The sequence below is a fragment of the Rattus rattus genome, chromosome 16 (genome assembly GCF_011064425.1).
Source record: "Rattus rattus isolate New Zealand chromosome 16, Rrattus_CSIRO_v1, whole genome shotgun sequence".
NCBI classification, from domain to species: Eukaryota; Metazoa; Chordata; class Mammalia; order Rodentia; family Muridae; genus Rattus; species Rattus rattus.
Genome location: NC_046169.1, coordinates 23,423,858 through 23,451,496, shown reverse-complemented (window position 1 = coordinate 23,451,496; position 27,639 = coordinate 23,423,858). Strand labels below are relative to the sequence as shown.

The following is a 27,639-nucleotide window of genomic DNA, read 5'->3' as shown; positions in this document are numbered from 1 at the left end:
GGAGACTCCCCATAGCATTATAACCTTCCACTTAAAGTAGGGCTTAGGAGTTTTGGCTAAAGTCAGACTCACAGTGGATCCCCAAACTCATCAGGTGTTTTATCCCCCTCCCCCAGTCCCAGAATGTATAATTGGGGTAGATATACATAGACGTCGGTACAAATCTTATTTTGATTCTCTGACCTGTGGGCCAAGGGCTATTATCATTGGAAAGGCCTAACAGAAGTCAGTAGAATTGCTTCTACCATTGAACCATTACCAGGACTTGAAAGATGCAGGGGTGATGTTCCCAACACATCTCACTTTAACTGTCCCATTTTGCCTGCCCAGAGAACAGACTGATTGCGGACAATGATGGCTGACTATCCCAAACTTGACCAAGTAGTGACTGATTTTGGCCAATGTACCAGATGTGGTGTCTTTACATGAGCACAGTAACACAGCTCTTGGTACATGGTACACGGATAACAATGCACAGAATGCTTTTGTCTTGGCGCCTGTCCTTAGAACCACTAGAAGCTGTTTGCCTTCAGATGTCAAGACCAGCACTGCACCTTTGCGGCTCTACCTCAATGGTATATTCTGCTGCCCTGGATCATAACTCAGTTTGACAGTATACTATATTGACGATGTTATGTTTGACAGACCAAATGAACGTGATGTAGCAGTCACTTTGGACTTGACAAAGCACACAACACACTAGAAGATGAGAAACAAACCCAATAGAATTTTATTTCAGTGAAAGTTCCAGGAGTCTCGTGATGCAGGGTACCTGGGAGTGTCCATCTAAGGTGAAGGATAGGTTGCTTGTGCATGGCCACTTCTGTTACCAAGAAGTAAGCACAATGCTGAGTGGGGCTGCTTGGATTTTGAAGGCAGCATGTTCTTGGGTGTATCACTTTGGCCCATATACTGTGACTTGGAAAGCTGCTATATGGGTGTAAAAGAGACCTGAAACAGGAGAATGTTGTTAATTTCTGGAGACCCGCCAACTATATAAATAAGCACATGGAGACTCTTGTATATTTTAAAAGCTTAGACCTTTAACTTTGGGATACTTCCCAGTTTTTCTATAACCCAACTAATTCTGCCTAAGTCCTGCCCTCAGTCTATCTCTCTGCTTGTCTACTACCAAATTGAATCTCCCTGAGTAAGTTTGGACAGCTGATAAGACAAGAACCTTGTGTCTTTGGAATATTTCAGAACTTGGAATATTTTGTGTTTATGGGTAATGTTTTTCTCTTGAGGAGAAGAGATATACTTAAAAAAAAAACATATGGCAGTTTGAATGCCCCCCCTAGGCTCAGATATTTGAGTACTTGGTTCCCATTTGGTGGAACTGTTTGGAAAGGATTAGGAGGTATGGCCTTACTGGAGGATGTGTGTCACTATGGATGGGCTTTGAGATTTCAAAAGTTCATGCCATTCCCAGTTCTCTTTGCCTTGCGATTGCATCTGACGATGTGAGCTCTCGGCTACTGCTTCAGCACCATGCCTACTGCCATGCTTCCTGCCGTGAAGATCATGGACTCTAACCCTCTGAGACTGGAAGCCCCAAATAAATGCTTTCTTTCACAAGACACTTTGGTTATGATGACTTACCACAGGGATAGAAAAGTAGCTGAGACATGCAATGGTGCAGTGTGTGTGTGTGTGTGTGTGTGTGTGTGTGTGTGTGTGTATAAAATACATGTAGGGCCACTCTTGACATCAGTAGTTCTTTCCTGATTCTTCTTCCACCTTTTTCATTAAGGCAAAGTCTCACAATTAATTCCAGAGCTTACTGATGCGGGTGTCTAACTAGCTCATATGCTTTAGGAACTCCCTGACCATCTGTCATTTATGTGAGGTCAAGAGATCCAAACTCCATTTTTTCCCCATCTGCACAGCAAATAACTCTACCCACTGAATAATCATATTCTTAAAGAGATTCAGATAAAAGAGTACTAATACTCATTTCTTAGGGCGTGGATGTGTGATGTCCTCACAGGCTTATTATGTGTTTGAACACTTGGTTTCCGGCTGCTGCTGGTGGTGTTTGGGGGATTGAGATGTAGAACTTTTAGGGGATGGGGTCTCCTTGGCAGAACTAATTACTAGAAACAATGTGCCTTATGATGCTTTGGAGGTTGGCATTACTATTACCAAGTAAGTTAGTCCTTACTTCGCTTTCTTTTAAAAAATATTGTGAGGGGGCTGGAGAGATGGCTCAGTGGTTGAGAGCACTGACTGCTCTTCCTGAGGTCCTGAGTTCAAATCCCAGCAACCACATGGTGGCTCACAACCATCTGTAATGGGATCTGATGCCCTCTTCTGGTGTGTCTGAAGACATCAACAGTGTACTCACATACATGAAATAAATAAATCTTTAAAAAATATTGTGTGTGTGTGTGTGTGTGCATAAGTGTATGTGTATTTATGTGTGTGCCTGCATTTGTTTGTTTGTTTGTTTGTTTGGAGTGCCCATGGGGACCCAAAGGTGTTGGATCTCCTGGAGCTAGAGTTGCAGATGGCTGTGAGCTAAGTGATATGGATGGTGGATGCAAAACCCTGGTCCTCTGCAAGAGCAGCACGTGTTCTTAGCTGATGAGCCATCTCTCCAGTCCCTTCCCTCTTTTAATCTCAGGATCATTTTGGCTTGGAGAGGTCAAGAAAGAAAGGTACTTTTTCTTCTTTCTTTCTTGGTGTTTTTGTTTTATTTTGTTTTGTTTTGTTTTTTTTCAGGGAGGCAGGGAGGCAGGGAGGCAGGGAGGCAGGGAGGCAGGGAGGCAGGGAGGCAGGGAGGCAGGGAGGCAGGGAGGCAGGGAGGCAGGGAGGCAGGGAGGCAGGGAGGCAGGGAGGCAGGGAGGCAGGGTCTCGCTCTGTAGTTCATGCTGTCCTGGGACTCACTATGTGGTCTGGGCTGTCCTCAAACTCATGGTAAGCTTTTGCCTCAGCCTTCAGAGTGTTGTGATTGGAGGCCGGAGCTACCATATCTGACAGGGATGTCTGTCTTTCTTTCAAGTATAGAGGTGATAAAAAACTGCTATCTCTTATGATACTAATAATGTCCCAACGAGTGTTATGGTCTTGAGATTTACCCATCTCTCCAGTCCATTTGTCTTTAAAGAACATTTATTTAACGAGGTAAGACACCAGGGCAAGCGCTAATGGCCCCAGGTTGATATGAGGTGCAGACCACTGCTCTGAGCTCATAAACAGATTCCCTGTCTGTTCAACTCCAAGGCTGTCTCAGGTAGAGTTTCCTTCTGAGCCTTTGATAATAGTTTTTGATTATAATGTGTTTGGGGGCACAAAAGTGTTGCCTGCTCACAGGGAAACACATTTGTCTTCATCGAGGTGGTGATTCAATGTGTGTGCTGAGACAGGCACAGTCACTTGGGAGGCTGATGTGTGGGGACAGTGGCTGATAGATCCAGAGTGAAACTGCATACATCACGTCATTCCTTCCTGGCCTTAACAAATTACCAGTCAGAAACAAATCAAGTACATGGCTTGCTCAGCACCTTGTGCTCTGCATTCTTTCCCAGTTTGATCCAAATTCACACACACACACACACACACACACACACACACACACACACACACACACACACCATCGAGGACATTTGCAGAGCATAAAGGAGGCATGTGTAAAGTTGCCCATGCCCAGAAACAAATGCCGTAAGAAAAATGGCATAGTAAAAATTTGGAACGTTCAGGCATATAGGGTAATGAAGACAGCATGCCATCAAGGGAGGTCCTGAATGTTCTGGAAAGGCATAAGTTTAATTTTCTGCTAGGCAGTGCTGCATAGTCGTCAGAACCACAAAGGAGAGCCAAGATGGAGCATATCCCATCTTAATACAATGCGGATTGTTGCTGGTTGTAGCAAACACACACAACCTTTGGTTTCATCCTCAGGAACACTATCGGCCCCTACTTTGAGATGGGGTCTATCTCAGGCTTGGAGCTCTTCAAGTAGGTTGTCTGGAGTCCAACTCAGGGCCTCATGCTGGCCTTGCCAATGGGCCACATCCTCAGCTACTGAATTGAATGTTGATGCAGATTAAAAGGTTGCATCCGCTCTGCAGGTTTCCATTACACCCTGAAATATCTGAGCACTCTGACTAGCTAGTAAAAGTCAGAGTGGCCATTGGTTCAAGATCTTGGCTCTAAGAACCAACCCAAGGGAGGAGTGTAAAGAGAGCAGGAGGGATAGTCATACAGTCTCGGAATAAAGGAACTGTGTTCCCACTTCTCCCTGGCCTCAGGGGGCCTTCTCTGAATCTAAGTTTCAACTTGTAATGATGAGTCAAAACTAATTACTTCATTAGCGTGTGTGTGTGTGTGTGTGTGTGTGTGTGTGTGTGTGTGTGTGAGAGGTATGGTGTGGAGGTACGTACATGTAAGTATGACTTGTGTACTTGTGGGGAGGCCAGAGAAAGCATTGGGTATCCCATCACTCTTGGCCTTATTTCTTTGAGGTAAGGTGTCTCAATGGAGTTGGAGTTTCTGTTTTCTGGCTATCTAGGAAGCTGGTAGACCCCAATGGTCTTCCCTTCTGCACCATCCTCAGTGCTGGGCTTACAAGTGTGCATATGACCATGCTTGGCTGGCCCTGTGGACACTGGGATCTGAGCGCCCACCCATTCTTATGCAGCAAGTGGGCTTCACCACCTGGCTGTGTCTCCAGCCCCTTCACTGGGATTTTGAAAAAGAAGAAAACAATCAATGATATCTGTACTAGGTACTTTTTTCAAGAAAACAATCAATGACATCTGTATTAAGTACTTTTTCCATTGATGCAACAAAATGGCTGTGTGTGTGTGTGTGTGTGTGTGTGTGTGTGTGTGTGTAACAGTTTAAGGAGAGGTGGATTTATTCTGGTTCATCCTTTAAGCATACGGTCCATCATGGCGAGGAAGGCATGGCAGCATGACCAGGAGGCTGCTCACATTGCATCCGCAGTCAGGAAGCAGAGAGAGATGAATACTGGTGCTCTCAGCTCACTGTCTCCTGTTCATGCTTTCCAGGACCCCAACCTGAAGTTGATGTGAGTCATTCTACCTCAATTAGCCTAATCAAGAAAACACCTTACAGGCATTCCCGGGGGGCTAACTTAATTTAAATAACCCCTCACAGCCATGCCCAGAGGCTTGTTCCCCTGGGTGATTTTATGTCCTGTCAAGTCTATAATCAGTATTAATCATCCCAGTATAATCCATCCAATCATTCGGACACACATCCAGCAAATATGTATTTAATGATGACACCGTTCTCACTTTCTAATACAAGGAAGAAGGCAGAAGAATTCCCACACCTGATATGGCTTTGGCTCTTGTGGGATGTGCTAATAAGATGGTTATTCATTGGCAGAATAATGGGTGGAATAGGCAACTATCGTGTTCAGTGAAATAAGTCAGACCACGAACGAGGTGTAATAGTTAACTTTGTCAACTTACTGAAACCTAGAATCACCTGGGAAGAGAGTCTCTGCTACACTGGCTTGGCCAGTGGACACCTCTGTAAGGGATTGTCTTGATTGTTTATGTGGGAAGACCCAGCCTCCTATGGTGGGCGGTGCCATTCCCTAGTCAGGAGGTGCGCGAATTGTGAAGTAGTGGAGACGTCAAGCTGAGAACGAGTAAGTCAGAAAATGCACATGCATGCACCCATTCCTCTCTGCTCTTGACTGTGAATGTCTGCAACCAGCCCTCTCAAGCGCCTGCCTTGGCTCCACTAATATGATGAACTGTTACCTGGAGCTGCAAGCAGGAATAAACTCCTTTCTCCCCTAATTTGCTTTCTGTCAGGGTCTTTTATCAAAGCAATAGAAATAAAACTGGAACAGGAGGGGAGGAAAAACAGAGTGTAAAAAAGGGAGGGCGAATGTGAACAAAATACATAATATACTCGAATGAAAATGTCATAATGAAATCTAATATATAGATTTTTGCCATCTTCTCGCTGTCACCATGGTGTGAAGGAAGGTTCTGGAAGACGCTCTCAAGAGCATCAACAACACTGAGAAGAGAGGCAAACGCCAGGTCCTCATCAGGCCGTGTTCTAAAGTCATCGTTTGGTTCTTAACTGTGAGGACAAAGCATGGGTACATTGGTGATTTCAAGATCATTGATGATCACAGAGCTGGGAAGATTGTTGTGAACCTCACAGGAAGGTTGAACAAGAGTAGAGTTATAAGCGCTAGATTTGATGTTCAACTCAAAGACCTGGAGAAATGGCAGAGCAATCTGCTCCTATCACAGCAGTTTGGCTTCATTGTGCTGACAACTCAGCTGGCATCATGGACCATGATGAGGCAAGACGAAAACATACAGGAGGGAAAATCCTGGATTCTTTTTATTAAAGTGTAAAGCATAAATCAAAAGCCTCTGTGGACTGTGAAAAAAATCACAGTGTGTGTGTGTGTGTGTGTGTGTGTATGTGTATATATGTATGTATGTATGTATGTATGTATGTATGTATGTATGATGTATATAAAACAATTTAGAGCCAAAGACTGGTTAGCTCAGCTGGTTGAGTGTTTACCTGGCAAACAGAAGCCCTGGGTTCTAGCAGCTATAATCTGAGTGAATGAGGAGAAATGGGTGGACCAGAAAGTAAGGTTGAAGCTGGGCCCAGGGCCACGGGCTTTGTCCCAGTTACTCAAGTTGGATGAGACAGGAGGAATAAAAGTTCAAGTCTGCCTGTGTTTCAAAGTGAGCTCATGACCGACCAGTCTGGGAAAAATAAGTAAAAAGAAGGCTGGAGATGTAGTTCAATGGCAGAGCACTTGTCTACCCAGCAGGGGGCTTGGGGCGTGGCCCAGTGGTAGAATGCTTGCCTAGGCTCCCCCAGTGTGGGGTTGGGGGCGTGGCTCAGTGGTAGAATGCTTTCCTAGACTACCCCAGTGTGGGGTTGGGGGCGTGGCCCAGTGGTAGAATGCTTGCCTAGACTCCCCCAGTGTGGGGTTGGGGGCGTGGCCCAGTGGTAGAATGCTTGCCTAGCCTCCCCCAGTGTGGGGTTGGGGGTGTGGCCCAGTGGTAGAACACTTGATTTGCCATATTCTATACCAAAAAATAAAGGAAAGCTAAACTTGGCAACTCAGGCTACAAAGTAATGAGGTTTAGACTTTAGTGCAGGCTTTGGGGGGGGATGTTTGAAGCTTTTCTGAGCTCAGAATATAGCCTGCACTCCAAACCATTTTGTTTGGCCCTAGTGACTTCAGCGGTATGAGCAAGATAAGCTATGGGTGAGCAGAGGGACCTTGGCAAACAGTCAAGGCTCAAGACAGACCAGTCCTGTCTAGATTGCCATTGGGTGAAAAGTGTGTGCATGTAAGTCTGACGATCTTAGTTCAAGCCCTGGGAGAGACCTCTGTTGTCCTCTGATCTCTACATATAACGTTCTGTGCCTGCACTCACATATGTCCACCATACATACATTCACACCTTAATGATACATTCTTTTTCAAAAGTCGACCCTTTGTCCTCAGAGAAGACAGAAAATGGTAGCCCCAAAGATGTACCTGTATGACTTATCCTCTGGGTCCCATTGATCCTTGAATTGCTATCTTCTGATTCTCATGGCTGCCCAATTAAGTCCTTGCCATCTGTACTGCCTGGTTTTGTGTGTCAACTGGACACAAACTAGATTTATCAGGAAGGGAGGAGGAAATGACTCCATGAGATCTAGCTGTAAGGCATTTTCCCAACTAATGATCAACGGGGGAGGGCTGGGCCATTCTGGTAGTGTCATCCCTGGGCTGATGGTGCCAGTAAGCAGCACCCCTCCATGGCCTCTGCATCAGCTTCTGTCCTGACTTCCTCCAACGATGAAGTAGATCTGGTGATGTAGGCTGCTGAACAAACCTTACCTCCACAACTTGCTTTTTGGTCATGGTGGTTTTTTTGTTTTTTTTTTTTGTTTTTTTTTTTTTTTCCAAACCAATAGAAATTCTAACAGAGTTTAAGTCCCTGTTCGAGGTTGCTTTTTTTTTTTTCCTTAGTGGAATAGAGTTACAGGAGGGCATCAGGGATGCCGAAGCTGTCAGATTGTGCGTGGACACACTGGCATTGAAGGAAAGACCTTGGGTTTTCCTTGTTTGCAGAAGCCCTGTTTTACTGCGATTTGGGGTGGGTCTCAGGGAAACATTACTGTTGAGTTAGCTTTACCTCCTCTGCCCAGCCTGTGACTTTCCCAGACTTTTGACTTCCTTGAGCCCAGATCTCCCACTCTCCTCTTCTCTTCTCTTCCTCCTTTCTTTCTTTCCTTCCCTTGATTTCTGTCCCAGTTTGCTTTTCTGTTGCTGTGATAGATTGCCATGACCAAAAGCAACCAGAGGAGGGAAAGATTTATGTGGCTTCATATCCTGACCACGGCCCGTCATTGAGGGACGGGAGGTCAGGAACTGAAGCAGGTAGGTGTAGAAGCACAGGCCATGGAGGAGCATTACTGACTGGCGCTGACTGCGCCCTCCCACACAAATCATTAATCTAAAAAAAAAAAAAAAAAAAAAATCCCTCAGGCATCCTCCCAAGCTAGTCTGATGCAGGCAGTTCTTTATTTGAGATTCCCCTTTTCTAGGTGACTCTGGTGACAAGATGACAAAAACGCACTGCCACCTCTTCCTTCATTCCCTTCTCTTTCCTTCCTTTATTCTTCTCTTCACTCCCATCCCTTCTCCCTCCTCCCTCCCTCCATCCACTGGGATTGAACCTTAGATCAATGCTAGGCAAGTCCTCCACTGCAAAAGCCACTTCCAGCTTCTGAGACAGAGTCCCCACTCAGTAGCTCAGGCTGTCCTTGAACTCATGACCCTCCTACCTCAGCCTCCCAAGTACTGGAACTACAGGCATGTGTTACACGACTGGCAAAGCCCTGATTTCTTTATCTGGCAAAGGACATTGGCACTGCTTGTCTGGCCTCTCTTCTGTGGTATGATGGCTTCAAGACCTGGGCTCGGGCTGGTGTCTGGTCATTTGCCCAGGAAGTCAGAGTTACCGAGGCTCTGGGCTAGAGAATAGGCAGGGTATTGGTCTTATACCAGCAGTGTTGGAGAACCAGGTAGGGGAGCTCCAGGCTGAGCCCCACCTCAGGCCAGATGATCCATGTGCACATCTCTGTGTGATCCAATCATTCGGAACTGTATACTCTCTGTTCTGGAACATAGGCCCCTATGGTTAGCCAGTATCCCTTTAAGGAAGAAATTTGTGACCCACTCTGCTTATGTGATTTCTCACTATTTTGTCTAGCCTTCCCTTGATTTAAAAGACATTGTATATATCTTTCTGCTATATCTCAAGACATTCTAACCTTAAACATATAAACATATCCTTCCAGAAACGTGCCCTACAGCAAGGAAGTTTAGCCTACTGTGGACCATCCTGAGTCTTGGTGATTGGGATTTTATTTTTATTTTTATGAGGGGTGTGTGTGTGTGTGTGTGTGTGTGTGTGTGTGTGTGTGTGTGTGTGTGTGTGTGTATCCATAGAGGCCAGAAGGGTACTGGGTCCCCTGGAACAAGAGTTACAAGAAGGCATGGGGCACCTAATATGGATGCCCCTAAGCACAAAGGTCTTGTTTTTTGGGTCCTCTCAGGTTGAGTGCTCTTAACAGCACTAGCATCTCTCTATTTTTGCTGCCCTCATTGGGGCCTTTAATGCCATTCCATTTTTAACCACTCTGTTATGATTATAAATTGAATTATAATCTGAAATGTCTCCCATGAGCTTATGTGTTGAATAATTATTTTCAGTTCGTGGCACAGTTTTGGGACACCATGGAACCTGTAAGTGCTTAGCTGGAGGAAGTGGGTCCTTGTAGGGGGAGCATCTCGTTGCTGCGATGAAATACCTGCAATGACCAATTGAAAAAGGAGGAAGCTTTGACTCAGGTCCATCGTTACTCGGCATCTTCGTTTTAGGGCATAGGGTGAGAAAGAAGATCAGGGGAGAAGCCTGTGGTAAAGAAAACCACTTCACCTCAAGGGGGCTGGGAAACAGAAACAGTAGTGTGTGTGTGTGTGTGTGTGTGTGTGTGTGTGTGTGTGTGTGTGTGTTCATCATCTGTCTGCAGGTGCACTCAGAGACCAGGGGAGCATCAGATTCTCTAGAGCTGGAACTACAAACAACTGTGAACCACTTGACACAGGTGCTGGGAACTGAAGTCTGTTCCTCTGCAAGAAGAGTGGTTTGCGTCCTTAACCACTGGGCTATCTCTTCAATCCCATCAACTTTTTTATACCTCACATCATCATCATCATCACCACCCCCACCCCCATCATCATCATCATCATCATCATCATCATCATCATCACCATTATTGTTAGTATTTGTAGAACCATGGCTGTATTCTCATCTCCACCGTTTCAAACATTAAAATGTGTCCTGTGAGATGGGTACTGAACCTGCTTTGTGGAAGGAAAAAAAAACCCAAGGATGCTTTTTAGCTTTTAAAAATGATTCCAAATGAAAGCAAAGCACCAACACCTGCGAGGGACAAATCTGAGAGATGCCCCATTTGTGCCCATTACAGATTGTTTTCGGTTCTCGTTTCCTTCCTGTGGCTATGACAAATGGCACACGACCCAAAGCGACTCATGGGAGGAAAGGATTATTTCAACTTACAGGTCACAGTTCATCTCTGAGGAAAATTATGGTTAAGCTCAAGCAAGAACTGGAAGGCTGGACTCCTTGAAACATTTCCTCTAATCAAGGGATTCACAGCCAATGGGGCACAGTAGAAAACATTAAGGAATTTTCTTCTGGTTCACTCTCTGGCTGATGCTTAGTTAACTCAGGTCGAACTACTTAGGGAATGACGCCGCTTACAGTGGACTAGGTCCTCTTACATGTATTAACAGTCAGGACAATCCTATACAGATATGCACACATTTCTACCCGATCTGGGTCATCCCTCAGTTGAGGCTGCCTTCTTTGGTGCCTTTATGAGGTGTCAAGTTGACGGTTAAGGCTAGCTAGGGCACTAGTTTTTTTAGTAGTGTTTATGTAGTTATGCAAGACTAGTAACTTGCAATAAAGTAACGTAATTGAATCTCAAGGCAAACCGTTAAACTAAAATATTCCAATTCAGCAAAAACGAAGGAAGAATCAGCTTTGTCAGGGAGAGCTTTACATGCTAGGCGGAAGTGGGAGGGACTAAAAGTTGTTCGGCTCTACTCTGGTAGCTGAAGAGAAGAAAGGTAGACATGATGAAGTACTGTCCATGCATAAGTGTATATGTATGAGATCAGAGGAAAGTAAAACCATGCCCTCCATAGGGGTTGGCAGCAGATCCACAAGGAATGATCTAGACAGTTTGATGATTAAGCAATGATTTAAGGACTAGATGTTCAGTATAAACAGGCACAGACTGGGCCCTATAAGAACACATATCAACAATATCATGTAGCATGTGTTTTCAACTACCCCACTTTTAGCTCTGGGGGACCATGCTACCAGCCCTGCCCAGGTTCCCTCAGAGGAAAGCTACCCTCACACATTAAATTATTTCTATATGCTTTTTAGCTCAATGGCTGGACACTTCTAAGCCTTTCGTGGCGAATGTGCCCTTATCTTTACTCCCAGCTCAACACCTCTAAATCTACCCTCAGCTTAGTTGCGTTTCTAATCTCCCACCTGCTATCCCAGGTCCAGTCGGAGGAGTGGCCAATGGCCACTCCACCCGAGATCTTAAATGGCTGGTGGCTCTCTCTCCCTCTGAAACAGAGTGAATCTTTTCTTTTCCTCCATCTGCTAGCCCGCCTACAGGAAACTGGAAGTCTTGCCTCTTCCACCCAACCATTACCTGCTAGCATCATTATTGATTGATCAAGAACCAATTGGAGAACAGGACCTTCAGCGTTCATTTCTGATCAGAGCATCAGAACCACCCCCTACAATATCACAGTTTCATTTGTAGTGTCTCCCCTAGGCTCACGGCTTAAAACTTTATTTTGAAGTTGAAGTAGGGACCACGAATTCTAGCTTCTCTCAAAGTCATCTTTGTGTGGATGTGGTAGTGCCTGCCTAGAATCATGGCACTTTGGAAGCAGAAGCAGCCATCATGGGACATTGATTTATAATACCATCTTCTACAAAGTTTATGCTGGAGAACTGTATGATCCAGTCATAGAAAATTAAAATTTGAGTGAGCTTGTGATTTTTGCATCAGTCCACGTTGATAGCCATCCTGAGGCGTACATGACTCACGGACTTCATGTTGGACATGTCTGCTTTTTGGAGTTTTAAAGTGGAAACTTAAGGGTCCTTTGGAAAAGTCGGTTGCGTGGGATGGTGTTTTGCTGGGGCAAGCAAATGAAGGAATGTTTAGCTGAGGTGATCACAGGTGAGAGGCTAAGGTAGAGTCATGAAGGATCATTTAGCTGAAAGCAGACCCAGGTGAAAGGACACGTGATGAAAGATACTTTGCTAACAACACACACGTATTGATCTCCCTTAAATTTTGTAGTTGAGGTGCATTTGTCAGGACTCCGCAGAGAGGAACACACCAAAAAAACTTCTGGTGGTGTGCTACACTTTCTTGACGCTTCCACAGACTCAAGTTGATTGGCAGAGTGATGTCAACTGAGACAGACACATGCACTGAGCCAAGACACATGTTGAGGCAAGACATGTGCTGAGGTAAGACCTATGGGGGACACGTGATACCCTGAGAGAATATAAAAAGGACTCTATGGACAGTGATGGGGCGGGGCTGAGTTTGGCTTGCTTATCGAACTAGGTGTACACTTGTTGATCTCATGACTTTGTTGATCTTTGCTTAGCTGAGAGCACCTTAGGGGAGGACTTCTCCTGTCACTCCTCTGTGTCTCTTCTTCTGAGGCCTGGCAGTCTCTGCTAGGAGGTACAACCACTGCCGATTCGTGTTTGTTATCCTGACTCTACTGAACTGCACTGCTCATATACCTGTAGAGTGTTGTGAGTCGATCACAACCTGTGAACTGAACTGCTGATTTCCAGATAATCCAGATGGGATTGTTCCAAAGAACCTTTCTAAACAGGTCCATTTCCCCCATATCCTTTCTTTCCCACTACCTCTGGTGGGTGGTGGACCACAAGGGCAGTTAAAGCATTTAAGAACCGTCATTAAAAATGAGGCTTGAAGAAATGAAAGTTACAGGGTTGGGCATGCTAAGAAGAAATAGATGACAGTGAAGGGCCTTTAAAGGTGATAGCTGGCCAGTAATTCCCCTTTTATCCTCTGATTCCTGTGCATTGTGAGATGAAGGCTGGGCACTGCTCAATTTCATCACGGCAATGTTCTGCTCAAGTGCATGGGCCCAGGCAAGCTTGAACCAAGTCCTAAAGCTTGAAACTGTGATCCTAAATAAACATTTCTACCCTTGTGTGTGTGTGTGTGTGTGTGTGTGTGTGTGTGTGTGTGTGTGTGTGTGTGTGTATTCTAAGACTTAGACTCTATCATGACATTGCTCTATTTGGGGGTCATTATGCACCTTGGATATATATAAGTACAGACGTGAGGAGGAATCACAGGAAACAGTTGATTCTAACTCGACCTTCAAGGATTACAGGAGACAAAGCTGAGATGTGATTGACAGATTTAATAACAGTGTCCGACACCAGAAGGAGTGATGTCTTAGAGCCCAGGGCTAACCGAGAAGCAAAGAGGCTTTCCACACTTAGGAATGTGCTAGCTCCCCTGATCCCCTGAGTAAAGTCCTCCACACCACAGAGCCCAGTCACTGAGGGCCACTTAGCATCCCTTTCTGCTTCACCCAAGTGTGATGCATTCTGGTGGGACCACACAGGGTTCTATCAGGAGGTCTATCTGAACCTGTGTTAGGAAAGTTTTACCCTGTAGAGATTGTTTTCTCTAGATGAAATTCTTTTCTTTATGCTCTTTTAAAAATAACACACCCCACACCCCTCCCCCCCACTCAGCTGTCGCCCCCACCCCTCACCCCCCACCCATAATACATATATGTGTGTACACACACACACACACACACACACACACACACACACACACACATTATGTTGAACACATTTCCCTATATATCCCACTACACCTCTTTTTCTGGTCCCCATAGCTGGTCCCCTTTGCTCCCTTAGTTTACTTCTGCCTCCATGGTATATATGCATATGTGACTTTATATATATTTATAAAACCTGGGAAATAAAAATGAGAGAAAATAATGATATTTGCCTTTCTAAAGTTGGCTTACTTCACTTAATATAATCATATTCACATGTGTCCATTTTTCTGTAAGGAATGTAGCCTGGCTATTGACTCCTTTTTATTCCTTCCCAGCCATCATTAATAGTTACTGGAAATCTATGGATATCTAGGATCCAGGGTGTATGCAGGTGTCCGGGTTGGCTTTTGTCAATGTGACACAAACCTAGGCATGTTTAGAAAGAGGAGATTTTAATTGAGAAAATGCCTCCATAAAACCTGTAGGCAAGACTGTGGGGGCATTGACTAATGATTGATGTGAAAGGGTGCAGCAGATAGTATAATCTTTGGAAGAGGCCTTGTTGGTCTTCTAGGTTTCAGGAACTTTCTGAGCCTTGTGGGTTTGTCTGCCTCCTGTGCTAATTGGTTTTCATCAACTTGACACAAACCTAGACCTACCTCAGAAGAGGGAATGTTAATTGAGAAAATGCCTCCTTAAGATTGGCCTGTAGGTAAACCTGTAGGACTTTTTCTTGAGTAATGGTTGACATGGTAGAACCCCAATTACTGTGGGTGATACCACCCCTGGGCAGGTGGTACTAGGTAATATAAAAAAGCAAAGACATGAGGAATGAGCCAATAAGCAGCATCACTCAATGACTTTTGCTTCAGCTCCTGCCTACGGGTTCCTGCCCTAACTTCCTTTCATTATGGACTGTGATGAAATTAACCCTTTCTTCCCTAAGTTGCTTTTGATCATGGTGTTTTAGTACAGCAAGAGAGACCCTAACTAAGACACCTTCTGGGCCTTGTAAGTTTCATCTACCTTCTTATTCTGTGAGTTTTATTGACTTCCTGGGTCCTAAGATTCTCCTTTTATCTAGGAAGAATTGTTTCGAGTTGAGGAAGTTACTCCGGCATCGCTCTCTCGAGTGCCCTGATAGAACATGTGATGTGTTCCCTCTGTGAGGGAGGCATCCTCATTTGCATACAAGGCGATGGTAGTTTTGTGAGCATCTCAGGTTCATGAACAGTTTTCTATTTTGCTTGCCAGACAGGTTTTCCACTATGCAACGCATGGTGGCCTCCAGCCCTCCTCCCCTACCCCCCTCCCCCGAATTCTAGGATTGCAAACATGAGCCACCACGCCCAGCTTCATGAACAGATTTCTGCTGCTATTTCTTTCCCTCTACCCTTTTGCCTCACAGAAACATACACAGTTGAAACTACGTGCCGCAGATATCCCGAGTGCTTGCCGTGGCTCCAGAAACAGCTTAGTTTGACTTTCTTGCAAAGAGCACATGGAAACGGGCAACACACAAGATGGTGTGACATTTTATGCCCTTTCGGTGTAAATTCTGCAAAATCAAGGCAGCACCAAGGGCTTCACTTCAAAATAGAACACGAGGAATTCTATACATTCAGAGACAGCCGTGTGTGACTTCCGTTGAGAGCATGTCTTTGGCACAGAAACTGGAATGACCCCTTTTCCTACCTGGCTGATCTGTTTTGAAGATCAATCAACGATCCAAAGGGGTGAAGTCTACAGCCCATTTCTTTTAAGTGGCCCTTTGGGGGTATCACTTCCTCTCCCCTGTCCCAGGGATGGGTAATTGGCACCTGAGGATCAAGTCAGTCGGAGGAAGCATCAAGAAAGATATGAAAAGCTAGACATTGTTCCTCCTTTGATTTGTCCTTCTGGCTCAGATAAGAAACTCCCTGGGCTCAGGGCAGGATCCTTCCTGTCTGTGATGAGAATATGTCAAACACCGAGCTTGAGGCTTGAGGTAATTTCTTTGTTCTATGCTTGGTGGGCCCGTGAGAGACTGAGTTCAGAGAAGTGTTGGGAAAATCCTACTCTTTTGTGTGTGTGTGTGTGTGTGTGTTTGTGTGTGTGTGTGTGTGTGTGTGTGTGTGTATTCCTGTCATTTAGATTTATTTTTAATTTCATTTATTTATATGTATTTTTGACACATACAGTCTCCCACTGTAACTCAGGTTATGGCTAAGGCTGCCCTAAACTGGTGGCAATCCTCCTGCTCCAGCCTCTCCAGAACTGAGATTTCAGGTGTGCGCCACTATGCCCACCTGAGGAAGTTGATTCTTTTGTACCCTGTCAAATTCGTCAAGAAACTGGCTGTGTGGCCTGGAGACACAGCTCACGTAGTACATGCCTGGCTCTGATGCTCATTTCCCAGGTCCAGATATGACAATACCGGCTTGCTTTTCTAGCGCTTAGGAGGTGAAGGCAGGAGGATCAGCGTTCAAGGCCGTCCTCAGGAGGATCAGAGTTCGAGTCTATCCTCAACTCTGCAGCAGCTGAGGTCAGCCTACACTTTTTGAGACGCTGATTCAAAACCCATTAGTGTTCAGAAGAGTGTGCTGGGCATCTCCCTGGGCACAGTGATTACATTTCTTCCCTGTGGCATGCGTGAGGGAAGGTAGGGATGGGTGACTTGGGCTACCTTTGCCATGGCCAACTTGAAGGCACTGCCTGGTGGAATATCCCATCCATCACCACCTGACTGGCCAAGAATGGACAGTCTTGTTTGAGAGCTACTTGGCTTTTCCACTGATGGCCTTTCCTGGTCCTTTTCAACTCTGCTTTGAGGAAGGGCACACACGGACGGCAGGTGGACTAAGACAAACCCAATTCGCTCAGGTCTCCTGTCTCGGGGTGGAGATGTCGGAAGATTGAGCTGGGCGATGCCGAGAGGGAGCCTATCTTACTCCCTTGGCTCAGGGTTACTTATCTGAAGCCATAAGTGCAGGAACAGGCTCCGTGTTTTATTTCCATACTCCATAATAACTCATCTCGCCATAACTCATGTCGCCAGTGAAGGTGCTTTTCCTGGAGTTCTTATTCTTCTGTAGGGCAATAAAAACTCTATCACCACAGTATCTGCAGCTCTGCCTGAGCCCTTAGTGCTGGGGCACTAAATCCAGCTCTCAATTGTAATAATTAAATCCCTCCCTGGTTTCTGGTGACAACTTGGTTCTCTGCCCAGTTCCTCCCCCTCCCTTCTTGCTTCCTTTTTCTTTTTGAAGTGCTGGGGTTGGGATGTGTGTCTTTACTCACGCTAGGCAGGTGCCCTATGGCTGAGCCATTCCCTTGGCCCTCATCCTTTTGTTTATTTTTATTCATATGTGCAGGAAGTTATGTGTCTACAGGTGTCTGTGCATGTGTGTGTGTGTGTGCGTGCCTGTGTGTGTGCACGCGTACGCACACACACATGTGCACATTTGTGTATGAGAGTGGAGGCCACATGTAGACCTCAGGTGGTGGTGTCTTTCTCAGTAGCTTTCCACCTGTTTTCTTTTTCTTTTCTTTTCTCCTCTTTTCTTTTCTCCTCCTCCTCCTCCTCCTCCTCCTCCTCCTCCTCCTCCTCCTTCTCCTCCTCCTCTTCTTCTCCTCTCTCTTTCTCTGTGTGTCTCTCTCTGTCTTTCTGTCTTTCTGCTTCTCTGTCTTTCTCTTTCTCTGTCTCTGTCTCTTTCTCTCTGTGTCCCTGTCTCTCTGTCCCTGTCTCTCTGTCTCTCTCTGTGTCTCTCTCTCTCTCTCTCTGTTTCTCTCTCTCTCTCTCTCTCTCTCTCTCTCTGTCTCTCTCTCTGTCTCTCTCTCTCTCTCTCTCTGTCTCTCTCTCTGTCTCTCTCTCTCTCTCTCTCTCTCTCTCTGTCTCTCTCTTTCTCTCCCGAGACAGGGTTTCTCTGTAGCCCCCTGCCTGTCCTATACCAAGCTGGCCTTGAATTCAAAGATCTTCCTGCCTCTGTCTTCTAAGTGTTGGGATTAAATGCATGTGCCACCACTGCCTGTCCAACCTTATTATTTTGTAATATAGTATTTTATTCATGCCTTGGTAATTTCATATGTCTATACAGTGTATTTTTATCATATTGACCCACTCGTACTCCTTCTGGGCACCCTTCTACCCACAACACCTTCCCAAGTTCATGTCCTTCTAATTTTTAAAAATCAAATCACTAAGTCCAGTAGTGCACACGGCTGTGGGGCTGCTCACTCAAGCATGGACAGTCTAGCAAGGGCCTCACTCCTGAAGAAAACTGTTTTCCCTTTCCTCTAGAAGACATCACCTGTGGTTGGTCCTTTGCTAGGGGCAGGGCCCCGTGAGCCCCGCCCTCATCCATGTTGCCCTGAGCTCACAGCAGTCCTGCACAAGATTAAGTTAGTCCACCCTGCCCTGCTCCATTGGAAACAGGTTCTCCCACAGAACCCAGAGCTCACCAATTGGGCTAGACTAGCTAGCCACCCAGCCCCAGGCATTCTCTCATCTCAACCCCAGGGTTATAGGTATGTACAGATTCTTATGGGGTTGCAAGTCTGTCCTTGTTCTGAGGATCAAACTCGGGTCCTCATGTTCTCATGGTAAGCACCTTACTGACGGAGCCATCTTCCAGCCATCTTTTTATTTTATTTTATTATTTTAATTTTTGATAGGTTTAGTGTTGCAGGGGAAGTCAAGTTTTCTGGTCCTTTTGGAAGACCAGAAGGGCAGTACACTTGAGTAAGGAAGGTTTCTGCTTGTTCAATATCTCCTGTCCTCAAGTTCCTTCCTAGACTCATTTCCCCTTGGATGTTTTTGCTGCAGATTACATAATTTTCTTTACACTCAGAAAATAAACCCCTAGTCTTGCTTGCACTCACTTCAGCCCTGAGCAGGGGCCGGAAGCTGATTTGGGTCAGATTCAGGCCAGTGGGGGTGGATGTAGGTTAATGGCAGGTTGGAGTGGGCAGAATTTACCAGAAAAGAGCAGAGCAGGGAGAAATGTCTTTACTTTCTCCCCTTCCCTGCTTGACTGCAACTGTGTTTCCTTTCTGACATTTTTTTCTGACCATAAGTTATGCTCTGGTGAGCGGGGTGGGGGTGGGGGGTGGGGGTAGGGGGGGTGGGGCAACGCTAGCCTGCGTTTGTGAAACCCTTTTTAGCCCTTTGGTTTAATTGCCAAAATTTATCCTGGAGAGGCTCCCCTTCTTCAACTGTGCAAACCCAGGAAACAATGTGTATAAACTTGGGTGCGGTGGTACAAACCTGTAATGCTAGCACTCCGTAGATGGAGACAGGGAGGCGAGAAGTTCATGGCTCAGCTACATAAGGAGTCAGGGGCTAGCCCATAGGTCATGTTTTAAAAAAGAGCAGCAGATAAAATTCCACTTCATACAGTACCACCAGCCTCACCTTTGGGGTTTTGGAGGAAGATGTTGGCAACTTGATAATTCAAAAATAACACCACGGGGTTGGGGATTTAGCTCAGTGGTAGAGCGCTTGCCTAGCAAGCGCAAGGCCCTGGGTTCGGTCCCCAGCTCCGAAAAAAAGAAAAAAAAATAACACCACAAACAAATTTTACCATCACTCCCAGTGAGGTCAAATTTATTTTTCTGTGTGACGGCTAGCCAAAATATTTTCCTGTATTCTTTGAGATCGTCTAGATGGTCGCAATGCAGAAAGTGGTTTTGGTCTTTGCTAGGGCTTTCTTTATGTCTTAATATTTTAAAGTGTTTCACATGTGTGTACGTGCCATGCCTGTGTACATACGAGTACAGGTGCCAGCCTAAGGAAGTCAGACCCCCTAAGCTGGTGGTTGACACCTACCAGGGTGTCAAGAACTGAATTTGGGTTTTCTGCAAGTGCAGGAAGCACTCTTTAACTCTCAACTCTCAAACACCATGTGCCAGGGTTTGGTTTGAGAATTTGCAATCTTATGCATACTGAGTAAGTGTACCTCTACTACTGAGCTGTGTCCCCAGGCGTCATTATGTCACCCAGGCTGGCCCTGAACTTGCAAATCTACCTGCTTCTGCTATTTATGTAGGAGGACGGGTACATGCCACCATTCCCAGCGATGCTCTTAATCTATTAATAATTGATTAACTGTGCATAGGCAGTGTGCACCTGTGTGTTAGCGTATGTGCACATGTATGTGTGTGTGTGCATGTGAAGGCTGCAGGGGAACATCGTCATCCCCCAGGTGCCATCCATGATGTTTTTTTGAGGTAGAATTCTCTCCTTAGCCTAGAGCTTGCCAAGTAGACTAGACTGGTTGGTTAGCATCTCCCAGGCATCCCCCTGTCTCAGCATCCCCAGCATTGGTCTTAGAAGAATTTGTTGCCATTCCTGTCATTTAAAAAATGGGTTTTGGGGCCTCCACTTAGTACCTCATGCTTCAGGCAAGCACTTTATTGCTTAAGTTACCACCAAAGCTGGGCTCCCTTGTTTATTTTAATTTAAGATATATTTATTTATTTTTTAAATCATATGCATTTAAAAAATTGCATTTAAAAATGCAGTTGTCTGTCTGTGTGTATGCATATGTGAATGCAGGTACTTGGGGAAGCCAAAAGATCAGGTCTCCTGGAACTGCACTTATAGTTGTGGAACATCTAATGTGAGTCCTGGGAACTGAACTCAGGTCCTCTGCAAGATCAGTATCTTTATCCCGCAGGTCCCTCTTGTCTTGGAGCTAGGATCTCACACGGCTCAGGGGGTGGCTGCAAACTCAGTGTGTAGCAATGGATGATCCTGAATCCAAATGCCTTCCTTTGCTTCCCAAGAGCTGAGACTACAAGTATATGTTGCTACACTTGCTTTATGGCACACTGGGGATTGAACTCAGGGTTTTATGTATGCTGGGTACGTACTCGACCGGGTGAACTACATCCCCAACCTCCAGTTTCCTTTGCAGAGATGCACATTTGTGTCCTTGTGTGTAAATCTGTGTGTGCCTTTCCATCTGTCTTAGTGTGTATGCATGCCTTCATGGATTTTTAGCAGGAAGCTGGCTCTGGCTGTACAAAATAGGGTATCCCTCACTCCCATCCCAATCCTGAAGATGAATGAATTTTTAAATGAAGAGCATTTGACTCAATTACAGGTGCTCACAATGCTGTCACTTGGAGATGAGGTTTTCTTGTGGTCAGACCTCAGAGTCCCATTAGGTAATTAAGAATTGGGATGTCTGAGATCTCATTTAATGAATGCACATTCGATAGAAGCACACGTCCCTTAGACTAAGTCATCAGTAGGGAAATCCGGGCAGGGAACACTACCCTGTTCCATTCATGTGCTACCTGGGATGACCTTTGCCCTGTTGGCTTTGGTGCCTGCGGGACTGTACAGCCTGAACCTCCCGCTTCTTCAGGCCTCCCTGAGAATTTTCTCGATTTCCCCCTGCAGGGAAGGATGCTGAGCAGACCATAAGAGCAGTGACCCTCCAGAGGAGAAGCTGCTGGTGGTCACAGTACCTGATCACTTAATTATTTTTAAATAGAGACAAAGTCCTGTTATGTGGCCCAGGCTGGCCCTAAACTCTCAGTCCAATAGCCCAAGCCTCCCTGATGCTGATGCTGGGATTGCAGGCATGTACCAACTCTGACCAACTTCCGTTACTTTTTTAATTTCAATTTTTCTTTTTAAGCATAGTATCTTGTGTAGCTCAGGCAAGCCTCAAACTTTTTTTATAGCCGAGCGCGACCTTGAACTCTTGCTCTTCCTACCTCCACCTCCAGAGTGCAGGAATTGCAGGTCCGTACTACCCCACTCTATTCATGTAATGCTGGGGATGGGACCCAGGGCTTCCTATATGCTCGGCAAGGCCAGTAACAAGTGAAAATGCCACAGGGCCCTGTGACCCTTCACAGCTTCTCAGCAGACTGGTATGGACTCCACAGACCCCCACGGTATCTCTTCTTCCTCCCGCAGCCCTTCTCCGGTGATGACCTCTGAACTTTGACCAACTTTCGGTCGCTTGCATAACTTTCGCCTTTAGTTTCGATGGTGCCTTATAAAGTCTTCTACATTTTTCTCTGGTTGCCATAGAAACAGTGATGTCAAGCTTCCCGAGAGCGTTATGGTCACGAACATGGGCTTCACAGGGTTGTTCTCTATAATGATGTTTGGGGAGAGGTTGGGGATGTGGCTCATGCTTTCGTAGTATTCATGAGACCCTGGTTCCATGCCCAGTGTCACACGGGCCTGGAGTGGTGAGGCAGGTGGCACGTGTCTCATCCCAGCACTCCAGAGGGTGAATCAAGATGAGCCTCAGTTACAGAGATGGATGCTGGGAATCCAATTTAGGTTTTTGCAAGGGCAGGACTCTATTGACTGAATCATCTCCAGTGATCTTTGAAGTGTAATCCATGAAAGTGTAATTTATATACCATGAAATGTACATTATTGTATAGCCATCATCAACCTCCATCTTTAGAATGTTCTCCACAAACTTTCCCCGGGCCCATCTGCAGTCACTCCATGTTCCCACATTCAGCCCCAGGCAAGCACTAAACTTTTTGCTGTCGTGAATTTTCCTTTCCTGGCTCCTAAGCTTTTGCTTCAGGCTTTGCCATTTAGAAAAACCCAGGCTGAGGCCCAAAGCAAGTGATCTAGAAAATTAGACTTGATCTCTGACTATGAACAGCCATTCTGGGTGACTTAGTAGGCAGTCGGACATGATAGAATGTGTGTCTTCGTGGTAGAATGGCTTCTGCCAGATCAGCTCCTATTTCTTGGGAGTGATTTTCATTCTGAACAGAGCTCATTGATGATTGATCACATGATCTGTATCTTGAGGTAGATCCAGCCCGAGGAAGATCCTTAAAACGAGGCTTTCTCCAGTGATGTTACAAGGACATTTTGTTTCCTTGGCTTATTGTATTAGTTAGTTTTCTTGTTGTTAGGGTTTTTTTTGGGTAGCAGCTTAATAGCATAAAGGCCATAATAATAGCCAATAAGGAGGAAGTGTTTAATTGTATCTGAGATTGTAGTTCATCCATCATGGTGGCGGAGGCATATTGGTGGGAGTTTGAGGTGACCAGTCACAGTGTACCCATTATTAGCTAGCAAAGGGGAGATAGATAGATATATATATAGATAGATAGATAGATAGATAGATAGATAGATAGGAATATATGAATGCTGGTGCTTGGCTCACATTGTCTTTTAGATGTAGTCTGGGACCTCATAGAAGGGTGCTACTCACATTTAGGGATTGGCTTCCTTCTTTAATTAACCTGAACTAGAAACTCTCTCACAGACATGCTCAGATATTCATTTCTCTGGTGATTCTAGACTCTGCCAAGGCAACAATCAGTAGCAACCAGTAGGGATGGGGAGATGGCTTAGTGAATAGTTATTGTGAGGAAGCTTGGGGGATAGAGTTCAGATCTTCAGTACCAATGTAAACACCACAGGGCAGCCTTCCTGTAATCCTGGTGCTTGGAAGGGGGAGAGAGTGATTGATAGAATGGGCTGGATAACTATACTGGCCAGTATTGGGGAGTTCTGGTTCAACTGAGAGACTCTGCCTCAATGAAGAAGGTGGAAGAGAGTAAGGGAAAACCCTGATGTCAACCTGACCTTCACATGCACACACATAACCTGTGCCTACATATACATGTGGGTCCATACACGGGCATGTACAATAGAAACACATCACATACATATAAAAATATTAACTACAGACACAGGTGTACAATCCCACAGGTGAATGTGCCTATACACATACATATACAAAATATACACACACATATACATACAAAATTTAAAATCTGTCAATCATAACAGACGACATTCAACCAAACTGCTCAGAATCAGAAGACGTGGGAGAGATACTTAACCCATGGTGTCATCTGGAATAAAAAGGAGAGTAGGTGTTCAAGTTGTTCAGCTGGTCAGTGCTGCCTTAGGGAGTCAGTAGTTCTCTCAGTTTATCTAGGTCAGTTTAGCTGGTGGGTATTGTATAGGGGGGGTGTCTTAATTGTTAATTGACTCTGCCCACTGTGGGTAGCATCACTCCCTAGGCTGTGCTGTGAATCAGAGTAATGAAAGCCAGCTGAACAAGCACGGCAAACAAGCAAGGATCCACGAGTTTATTCTGTCTGCTCTTGACTATGAATTTGACAGTTTACGTTTCTGTTTTAACTTCCATGAAATGATTGACCATGACCTGGAACTGCGAACCAATTAAACCTCTTTCCCCCACCAAGTTGCATTTTGTCAGGATATTTTATCACAGCAATGGGAAGTGAAACTAGAACTCGCCTGGTCTGTCAGCACCATGGACAGGGCAGGAAAGCGGAGCAATGACCTCTAGAGGTTTGCAGAGGTGAGAAGGGTCAGGGACACCCGGAGCAGGAGGCCTCTGGGAGACTGAGTTAATTTCTTCTGCAGTGACGAGTCCCTGGCAAGGTTTTATTGAGGGTTTAACAATCACATTTTCATTTTAGAAAAATCAGTCAGACAGCCCAGGATTTCTTCATACAAAATAATTTATTCTTTGCATTCAGAAAGACTCCCTGAGGAAAGAAGGCAAGGAAGAGAAATTTTATTAAGGGATGTGGGGGAATGAGATTGGGACATACACCCCGCAGAGGGTCTTGACCCTGAAGCCCTGGGCTCTGGACAGGAATGGTGGCCCACTTGTGTGGAAGGTGAAGAGGCCATGGCTAACAATCTGTAACCCATGGCTATTATTCTCAGTAGGACGAAAGTGAGTTGGTGAGGATGAGAAGAATCAGGAAGGTGCTCCTGAGGAGGGTGGCGTCATTAGAAGTGAGGCGATCTGCTAAGCGTTGTTGGGACATTCTTTGCTTCTGTTTGTTGGTGGTGATGTGATTCGTATTTAGTGTGTTACATGCATTCTAACCTATTATAAAAAGCTAATTCATGAATGCAGTATAAACTGAACTCATTGGAAATAGCCAGAGTGGGGTGGTGAGGTGTCTCAGCTGCTGAAGGGACTTCAAGCCGAGCCTGACAATCTCATATTTCTATCCCTGGGAACCACAAGGGAGAAGGAGAGCACCGATTCCTTAGAGCTGCCCTCTGTGTCTGAGCACACACACTCACATGTACACAAACACACAGACAATTCGCACACGCACACTCACCGTCGCAAGCCCGTGCACATGCAGAGAGAATAAATAAATAAAACTGATTAAAAAGTATTTAAAGGAGATGACCACGGTGAGAATTTGTGGATTGTTGTTAACTTGTAATGAGAGAGGCTTAGCAGAAAAATCTCCTCCCTCCGCATCACCCCTATTTATGAATCTTTAAAACACCTTACCACCTGCAGCTACCTTTCTAAGTGAATTCTGATTTTTTTTTTAAGCAGACATTTAAATAACCTGAATTAAGATAATAGAATGTCATCTGGAGCTTTTGTTGAATGAAAAATTCATTGACATGTATGAATTTAAAATTAAAACATTTCCTTCAAAACCTTCATTGTTTCATTGGTTAATCTTATGATAGAATTAGCATATCAGAGTGCATGAAAAGAAATGGAACACAGCCAAAGACTGTCACTCCTTATATACCGGTAGTTCCAGAAGGATTTTTATAAAAACGGATTGCATCTAAAATATTTTGTAATTTTCAATACCTTTAACAGTACATAGGCTCTTCAAAACTACTGTGAAAAATAACACGTTTGTAAAATTTGGAAATGGAAAAATAAAAACCGCAGAGAGTCCTGCTCAGTAAAACCATTGTGTAACCAACAGACATTAATTTTGTGTCTGATACTTGTGTGAAACTTCCAGATCCTGGACAGAGAAAATCTTCATGGGCATCAAAGATAATAAGAATAATAGTTAATCATCTGCTGCTGGGGAATGAACTCAGGATCTTGTAGATGCTAGACAACTGCTTTACCTCTGAGCCACATCCCCAGCTCAGGGGTTCTATTTCTGACAGAAGGAGTTGTATATATTAGGTAACCAATCAGCCAGAGTATACAAACTAATTGTGAATTAAGAAATGAAACAGAAAGATGGGGTTGGGCCCAGCAACAGTGCTTGCCTGGAGCCCTGGGCTCTTTCTGTCACCGGAGGAGGGACATCTAAGAAATACACAAAAATCTAGGTTTGATGAGACAGGGATGATATGAGGAAGTGGGGTGTCCAGGGGATTGGCATCTGAAGCAAGAAAAATTGTCTGCTATGGGGACGTGTAGGCTTAGATTTTTGAAGACCTACTTTAATTATGGTTATTTAATGCTTCAACCTCCCTTTTAGCCCAGTACCCACCAGAGGTAGGGGAAAAGGAAAGTTAATAGGAAACAGGGATGGTGGACCTGTTTAGAAATAGTTCTCTGAGGTTCTTCCAATCCTTATGGTCAGCAGTCCAGCCCACTAGCAAACACCAAACACGAATCAGCAGTAGTGGCTTGACTCAGAGGAAACCTCAAGACTCCGCCTATCAGCAGGAGCTCACAGAAGCTGCAAAAAGCAGCCACAATACCACCAGTTCTTGGTGTGTTTCTGTCTATGAAGTCACAAGTGAAGATCAGTGAGGAGTGTGAGGAGAACCAATGCAAGAGTATCATCAGCCAAGACCAGCATCAACGAAGCCCAGTGAAGCCCAGCAGAGAGTTGCAAGGCAAACCAATGGAACAGCATCGTCCATTGTCTGCTGGGTTATACTTATACTCTTTCTAAATGTCACATGTCCTCTCAAGTAACTGCTCCAGGAAAACACCACATGCTCTTTCACCAGGCAGCTTCCAGAGAGAAACACCATGTGTCTGTTCTCAGGAGAACATCCTCTCATAAGACAGTTCCCAGAAAAACATTACATGACACAGCTGAGTCTCCAACCAGAAATTTCTGCTTCAGGAACATGCAGGGACACAATAGACTTGTGAACTCTAAGTGCAAAGCTGGGAATAAGTGTGGGCTTGAGGTCAAGGTAGTTGGAACATAGTAATGGAGTATGTGAGGGAAAGAGATAAAGGAAAGGGGCTGGCTTACACGAGATCTCATGGCATAAAGTCCATAATTTACCAGCATTTTAACGGATCCTCTAAGTCTTTTTTTTTTTTTTTAATTCTTTTTTTCGGAGCTGGGGACCGAACCCAGGGCCTTGCGCTTCCTAGGCAAGCACTCTACCACTGAGCCAAATCCCCAACCCCCCTCTAAGTCTTTTTTTTTGTGGCTTTTTTTTTTTTTTTTTTTGGAGACAGGATCTCATGGAGCCCAGGCTGGCCTTGAACTCCTGATCCTCTTACTTCTACCCTCTTGGTGGTAGGATTATAGATGTATATCATCACATCCAGCTAGAAGGGAGTGCAAGCCATCATGCGTGCCAGGCAAGCACTGTTCTAATGAGCGACATGCTAAGCTCTGTCATATTTTACATTTGACATCTTGTCACATATACTGACACTAGTTTAGGATGATATGGAAGGTCTTCCATTCCTGTGAAGAGGGCTCAATGACAGGGAGCGTTTCTGTCTGGGTAGGCATTGGTAGACCTTCATGGGAAGACCACCATGAGTTAAGACCACCATGGGTAGACCGCTGTTGTTAGATCATCACAGGGTGACCACTGTGGGTAGACATCTGGTCTCCTTCTCCTTTCTGGTTCTTCCTTTTCTACTTCCATTTCTCTCTTCTCTTCTCTTCTCTTCTCTTCTCTTCTCTTCTCTTCTCTTCTCTTTCTCTTCTCTTCTCTCCTCCCCTCCCCTCCCCTCTCCTCTCCTTTC

General features: G+C 45.1%; 1 protein-coding gene and 1 pseudogene across 2 annotated transcripts in view; both read left to right on the top strand.

Moving 5' to 3' along the window:
• The window catches only part of Caln1 (calneuron 1), a 462,493-nt gene that overhangs the window by 144,271 nt on the left and 290,583 nt on the right, over window positions 1-27,639 (top strand). The gene's annotated exons all lie outside the window — the stretch shown is intronic.
• On the top strand, window positions 5,958-6,424 carry LOC116885566 (annotated as a pseudogene).